Here is a 7,976-nt window from a genome sequence, read left to right as displayed (position 1 = left end):
ATAAACATTAGAGAATTATTTTTTACGCTTTCTAAAGAAGTGAAAGTTTATCGATTTCTGAGGCATAATGTGCCTTGAAAAGAACTATTAAAATCAATACCATGTCTACAAGTTTAGAATCACAATATAAGAAATCAGACTCCATACTTAAATCAAATCGACAAACTTGAAGTTATGTTCTTTTCTATAAATATTCAATGAAGATACAGTATTTTCTTTCCAATCTTGAAATGACATGCATAAATATGATATATAGTTAAAATATCAGATGTGTACCTATTTTACTTAGCCTTTAAACAATCTTGTCACAGAATATTGGGACAACCCTCGTGTAACTATCAAATACCTATTGTAATAAAATTGTATACTTGAAACATCATCTAAACAAACTTAAAAGAACTGAAAAAAAAAGGAAAGCTTTGTCAGAAAATTAATAGAAACTTATTCATGACAATATTACATATACATTCCAAACCTAAAGTAAAACATTGATCATTTCTAAATAAACAACAGATCTTACTGATTTCCCCTTAGATATTATCGTATGAAATGCGGTATCAGTAATCACAATTAAAGCATGGCGTTTATTGTTGTATGATTTTAATTATTCATAATGTTGTATTATTACTCTCAAACGTGAAATAAGTAAAATAACTTCCTAATGTTATAATAACAAAGACGATAACATTTATCTCGGCATCATGGGGATACTAAACCATTTAGATTTGAATCGTAATAACTTATTAATTTATTTTTTATTTGTTTTATTCTTTCATTTTATTTTTAAATTCAATGATGAGATTAATTTTATATGACGAACCCGAGAGTATTTGGCGTTTTTGTAATATGAAATTTAATTACATTGAGTAAGCTTCAAAAAGGTATTCGTACGAGGTGCGTAGCTTACAAGATGAAACTAAAATTACATCTTACACAACAACACAAATATTTTTGTTCGTATGCTCAATAACGTGTTTGAATCACATTTCTTCAATATGGCATGTACTTATAAGATTTGTTTTCCTCTCTTGGAGCTTCAATTTGTGAGGACCTTTTAAAATATAGTTGACTTGAGCTTAAACAATTCAATAATGAACATTAGATGGCAATGATATTATTTACAAAATAAGTCTTTACCCGTGAAATCTCGGTGAACATGATTGCATGTGTTTAATTTAACTGATATTCTTTGAATTTGTTAATCTTACACCTATTGAAAAGAACGGGAAAACTAATTCAAGGATTATTAATCACAATAAATTATGACTGTTATTGCATTTAAGAAAAGACTAGGGCAAAAATTCGGTTATTTACTAATGTCTTTGTGCCCACTATAAGCATTACATTTGTTGCATAATTGTTGCTCGTAGGACACTTAAACTTACTTAGCATGTAATCGGGGAAAATACATTCGAAACTTATACTGTGTTGGTGTGGGGTAAAACCCAATCATTAGACTGTTATCATGAATGAAAATTTAACGATGTGATCAGCGAATTAAAATAAGTTTGATATATTTCATTGCGATTGATATTATAGAAAATAATAGATTTAAATTTATTTCGATAATTTTCACTGTAAAATTATCGAATATCATTTCTATATATAAATAAGTTTATCCACTCAGAAACATAAAACGAACAAAAACTGTATGCTTTTTCAGGTAACGAATTGTGGGAAATAACTATATGAGAATTATGACTTAACAGGGTTCATAATATTTATGCAGTTGGGGCGTCTTTGTTTGCTCCCATGCACCGCCTTTAAGCCTTTTCTTGATTTTGGTTGTTGCATCCTCCACTGGCTCCTGTATATATGGTACAACTATGAAACATGAATACATTTTACCGAAACTTTTTTTTTATTTTATTTTCAAACTATAGATTGTAAAGTATTGTTGAGCATACCTCCTGTCTGAATTATTGTATACAAAAATCAGACTACCACAATATGCTGACTTAGTTCTGCGTATTTGCTGTCTTTAAGTAAATACCGATAATGTTCCTATTTAATCTTCAATTACAGTAGCATTAATTTATCACGTATATTGCATGTAAAGAATTACTTGACTGTGGAATTTAATTGATATAAGGCATGCTCTGACATACTGTAGTGCATTGATCTTGTCCTCGTTAATGAAATATCGTAAAATAGGTTTCCTGCTTTTGATGATTAGTAGTATCAATTGATTAATTACATTTGAGTCACATGTGTTTACGAATTTTGGCCTTTTTCTTTATAATGAAAACAAACAAATTTACTACATCGTTTGTATGGTTATATTGGCTTACGCAATTACTGTTATTTAAGTGGTACATATAGATGAAATAAGGTTGATGTTCTAAAAGCCGTTTGGTTTGCCTTTAACATAAATATTGCGGTTCGTCAGAGGGTTTTGAGTATGTTTCAAGCTCTTTTCCTCTGTCGAAGAAGAATAAAATATGTTTAAGGTTTAGCTGGCAACCCCTACAATGGTGGACTTGAATATTACATTGATATATTTCATATTAATGCATATCGTTAGTAGGGCTTCTAGTTCGATGATTCATTATACACATACTTACTGAAGCATCCGTTTTTGCTTAATTCCTTTTTTGCGACGTTTAATTAATTTTTTGTGCCATAGCACAAACAGCAAATGCAGATATATTCATAAGTATGCTAAAAACAGTTTTCTGCATGCCTTATATTACAGGTGAAATATGGAAAAGACTTTTTTTAAATATATACATATATATAATACAGTATATTATTAGGACACAATAACGTTATCTACCTTTATTAGTTTTGTGTATACCAGTATATGTTTGCAAAATAATTGCTGCACTGAGAATTGGCCATACATGTACCATTTACAGAATTTCATGCAAAGTGTTCGTAGATTTCTTTTAACTTAATAAGGGTCATTTTAATTAATCCTATGACAATTGAACCGATTAAGCAGTGATAACTGCCGTATGAACACATCTGCGGATGTTTCTAAATTCACAATTTCACCATTACCTTGATTAAATGTTGAATTCTGCTTAAGCCGGTGCTAGGGGGCGTGGACGGTTACTTGCACTTTCCATTACCGTTCATGAACAGGCTCAATCAAACCGAGCCTGCAACATTTTCAATTTTGTCTTGTTGGGCTTTCTTTAGGGATTCTTTATTTCTCTCTATTTTACTGTTCTTGCATGTACCTGATTGAAACTGTCTTGTTCAACACTAGTTTATATTCAGTGTGAGTTGGTGCCAAGGAGCTTTGACGGTAGCTTTCATTTACTGTTACACAATAAATTTTGTTATATAGTTTTAATTTAATATAGTTAAAGTATGCAAACATAGAAAAGCAGGTATTTTCACCAGACATCAATAAATGTAAAAAATAACATTAGCTATAACACAAAAATAGAGAAAAACGAAATCCCTTAGTGTACATTTTCATTGTCATACGAACTGTATGAAGATAGCATGTCTTTTTAAGAAAACAAGTAACTAAATATATTTGGAAACGGATTGATTGGTGACGCAATTGAAAATGAGATTCTTTCCATACTATCTAACATAGAAATAGCGTCTGCCTGAGTGGTAAGTGTCTCTTTAAATCTAGAAATATAAATATATTTATATGTTTCTATGAATTCTATTATGTTTTGACACATCTGCGTCTCCATTTCTTATGTTTGTATATTAGGAATGCTAGACAATCCTTTGCAATGAAAATTGCAACATGATCCGTTGATCTACTTTAACTTTCTTTGAAAATGGCAACTTTCGTTTAACATCACCCGATTAATATTTTTGTTTCAATCAACCGAGCCTGTAACATTTTCAGTTTGTCGTTGTTGTTTTTTTTGGCGTTCTTTAGGGATTACATTTATCACCAAGGTTACACAACAAATGTACCAGTTAATTCCTCTGGCTAAAAAGGCCGCCGAACATATCTGAACAAGTTCAATTTAAAGATATCATTAGTCTGATTTTTCCAACGTCACATTTAAGTAAAAAATTAATGAAAATGTGCTTATCTGTTTCAATTTGCGGCGAAAATTTCGCTTGAAGCTGCAACATTATGCATGGTATTTGTACTAGTGAAATTTGTTAATGATTCAATGGTAAAAATATGTTTCTTGCAATCCGTTACCTGTCTGTTTATTCACATATTGTGGCAAATGGTATGTCGAGTATTATGCCCAAATTGTACACAGTAATTACCAGCATATTTCCATTGTAGGGATATCAGTTGTTGCAATACTGTTATAACATGCTTATGCGAATTGGAATGTTTAATAATTGAAAAAGACATAGGTGCAGTCCATGTTGTCAGTGATACAGAAACGTACCTATTAGCTGATTGTTAGTATATCACACTCTTTTTTCATATTTCTCCATCAAAAACATTGAACAAAATAAGGAAAAAAGTATAAATTAAAGACTTTAAGATGGTGTCAGGACAGGTAATAATGTCATTTTGTGAATGATTTTGCATTGTTTGTCTCATTTAGTTTGTTTCTTGTCAAAATTAGGTAGAATGTTATATGAAAGTTGTTCTAAATATTAAATTCATTAAACATTTTTTTGAAAAAAATCTTTTGTAATCTAAAGTTGCAATCATTGAACGCCGCCTTTACCTTGTTGACCTATTTTTTTCATATAATGAACTACATATTTAAAGGCATAAATGATTAAATGAGATATAACCGTATAAAACTGTATTGAAACTATTGCATACACGTTATACATGAAGATAGAATAAACAAGGATCCCTATAAAAGTCCAAAACGGCATAAAAAAATGAAAATGTTGCAAGCTCAGGTTGATCGAGTCATGTTTATGGACGGTAGTGATAATTGCGAGCTACCGTTTACGTCCTGAGCGCCTGCTTAAGCAGAATTCAGCATTTAACATGAACTTGTAAAATTTAGAATGTCTTTATTTTCAGTACAACAATACAATTTTGCACAGAGTTATAAACAATTTTAAATTTTTAATGTGTTTTAAGAAAACATTCATCTCTACTGCTCCTCAAGGTTTTGTATTAGTTGACATATTTATCATTGACTAATATGTTTCTAGACTATTCAGATATTAGAGAAAACACATCTTGAAATTGTACATATTTAGCATTTAATCAAATTGAATTGTGCTTTTAGCATTTACTTTTACTAAAGAGCCATGGTCAGTGAAAGTAAATAACTATTTCAAGTGATAAATGTATCTTTACGGATGACCTTTAATTAAGATGTCTGTAGACATTTCGTGTACAGCAGCAATATTCTCTCAGTACATTATTTATAGCACTGGACATGAGGCAATAAGTAAAATAAAGTATAACCAACAGAATATTTAAATACATACGAACGATATAACATAAAATAATTCTGGAATATCATGCAAGTCAAAATATGTAATAAAATGTTATAAAGGCTTAAAGCACGCAGTCATAGTCGATATATTTTCATGCAACATTTGGTACATTGATCAGGCACTAAAACTTTCAATAAATGTTTAAATAAACATTACCTTTTGATCTTTCTTTTTTATCGGACTGAAACAAGAACCATTTAAATAAGATGTGCGTCAAGGAGCGGCATCTATTACATTAGTATATAAAGCTAAAGTATGATTGATCAATTAATTTGCTGTTCCTTTGAAACTATGTTTAGGATTTTTATTGTTTTTATTTTCCCCCAAAAAATATGATTTGTATATTTAGTATCATCATTGCATATTCTTAATTTGTTATACGAACGTTTTAGCAAAATAGTGTGTGTTTTGCTTAAAATATGATAAACAAGATCCACAAGAAAAGGCGGCGTTCAATGAATGCAATCCCCACAATACTTGCTTTTAATATCACGGTTGAAATCGACATTCTTGTATCTCGCTTATCCTCCTTAAATAATTTATTTTTGCTTTAATACATTGAAAAAAACATTGCATTGATTTCATGTAACAGTATTTACTATCATCAAATATGAACACTTTGGAACTGTAATATAGTGTTTATATATTTCGGTTTTCAAAATATAACGTGCAATTATTTCTTTATTTTCTATTCTCGCATTTCTTCAAGACAAAAGCTCACATAGCTATGTACATGTAACTGAAGGAAACCATCAATCCTAGAAGTTATCAACAGAAAATTATCTTAAGCAATTTATGCGTCTGCAAAGATGACCCATGACAAACAACAATTATTCAATATTATATAAATATCACATCCCATTGAGGTTGATGGAACGAGATGATTACCCAAGACAAGTGATGTCAACCAAGACGTTATCTGGATTGGATATTATCTTGACCAATTGTGATCATTTTGTTATATCACCCGCAGTTGGATGTCATTTTTACTTTTTATGCCAGACAAATCAATTACTAAAATATAGTTTTTAAACATTATAACTTATTACCAAACCTCCGGTATCCGATGCGCGCGAGAGGCCCGTTAGGCAATGTCAGCGGGCAGAAAGGTATTGTTGCCATCTGACATTACGGATTGTTTTCCTTTGAATCAATAAATGATATGGTTGTATCTTAAGAAATGAAAATGATGACTTTTTTATTGCTTCCGATGGCTGTTCCATTTTCGGGATTCTATATAATGTTTATTCTTTTGATTTAAGACCGTTTGCGTATATTTGATATCGGACGACAAAATCATTGTAATAAAGTCTTATTTTCTAATTGCTGCAAAGTCACATTTAACGATAACAGTGTAGTGAATGCGCTTCTGAGGCAAAATTTTATACACTTCTGCGAAATGATACGGAGTGACGCGCATTACTGTGTGGTTTTAATTTAATACATCGGGGAACACTGAAAACAATCCTTTAAAATACAGTCAGCGATCAATAATACTGTAATTACGGATCACGCCACACTAAACACATTGATCGTGGACTAAAACAATAAGTGAATGATTTTATCACCATTAGCTATTGATGTTTCTTCTTTATTGTTTACGAACTAATAGGAAACTGTCAGGTCGAATGACATTTATATAGCAGGCAGACTGCAAGTGGCACATATACAGAAATTATGAAAATGTATATCAGCCCTAAAAAGTACTTTTATAAATCTATATTTAAAGAAATATGCTATAATATATTTTTAAGGTTAAATAATTTTGTTTCTACATGTATAATCTCAATCGTTATAAAAAGCTATTTCGGCATAAGTCCAAAATTATTATTTAGCTCATTTAAATTTATTCAGATAAGTTTTCAGAGCTGAGCTAAACCATTTGAAGTGTGTTAAAAAAAAATACTTTTGAATTCTGTTTACGTGTTTAAGTCGTCAGAAACAATGTGATATTGCTCAAGTCAAACGAACAACGGAAATACTTTCGGTTAAAAGTCGCGGAATTTGTATTCAATCTAGCGAGGAAACATGCTATATATTATTAAGATCTTGTGCACAGCATAATTATTTATTATAAAACTTTACTTACGCCAAATGATTTATCACAAAGGTAGTATGATTACGAAATATTGTGATACATAGTGGTAGATTATATTTTTAAACAACATTTGAATTCTCATTATATTTTTATTAGATATATTTTCTTAATTATTTTGTAACCGCCTAAACGTTAGTTCTATTAAGTAAGAACACATATTCATATTGAAGTTTTGGCTATGTAAATGAAAGTTCCAAAAACGTATTGGTTCCCATGTAGCATGTGATATTACAAAATAATTGAATAGTGCACAGCTAGTAACATAACATTTAGTTAGTAATATTTTCATTCTTACTGAATCATGAATAAACCGTATTTAACAATTAGAAAATTTGTAACAATTCGAGTTGTTTACCAGTAAGATCGATTTTGTTATTGGTAACTTAATACTATTTACGTGAAAACTCCTTAAAGAAAGTAATCTAACTTTGGAACTGACACGAATTGAATTATTTCAACATTAACCTTCAGTTAAATCAAACTTTTACTTTAAATCAAATACTAATAAGAAAGATTTGGCTTCTGA

This window comes from Ruditapes philippinarum, unplaced genomic scaffold, assembly GCF_026571515.1.
Source record: "Ruditapes philippinarum isolate M1 unplaced genomic scaffold, ASM2657151v2 ctg4008_1_1_1_1, whole genome shotgun sequence".
NCBI classification, from domain to species: Eukaryota; Metazoa; Mollusca; class Bivalvia; order Venerida; family Veneridae; genus Ruditapes; species Ruditapes philippinarum.
The sequence above is the reverse complement of the archived record's forward strand: the minus strand, read 5'-3'. Positions refer to the sequence as shown.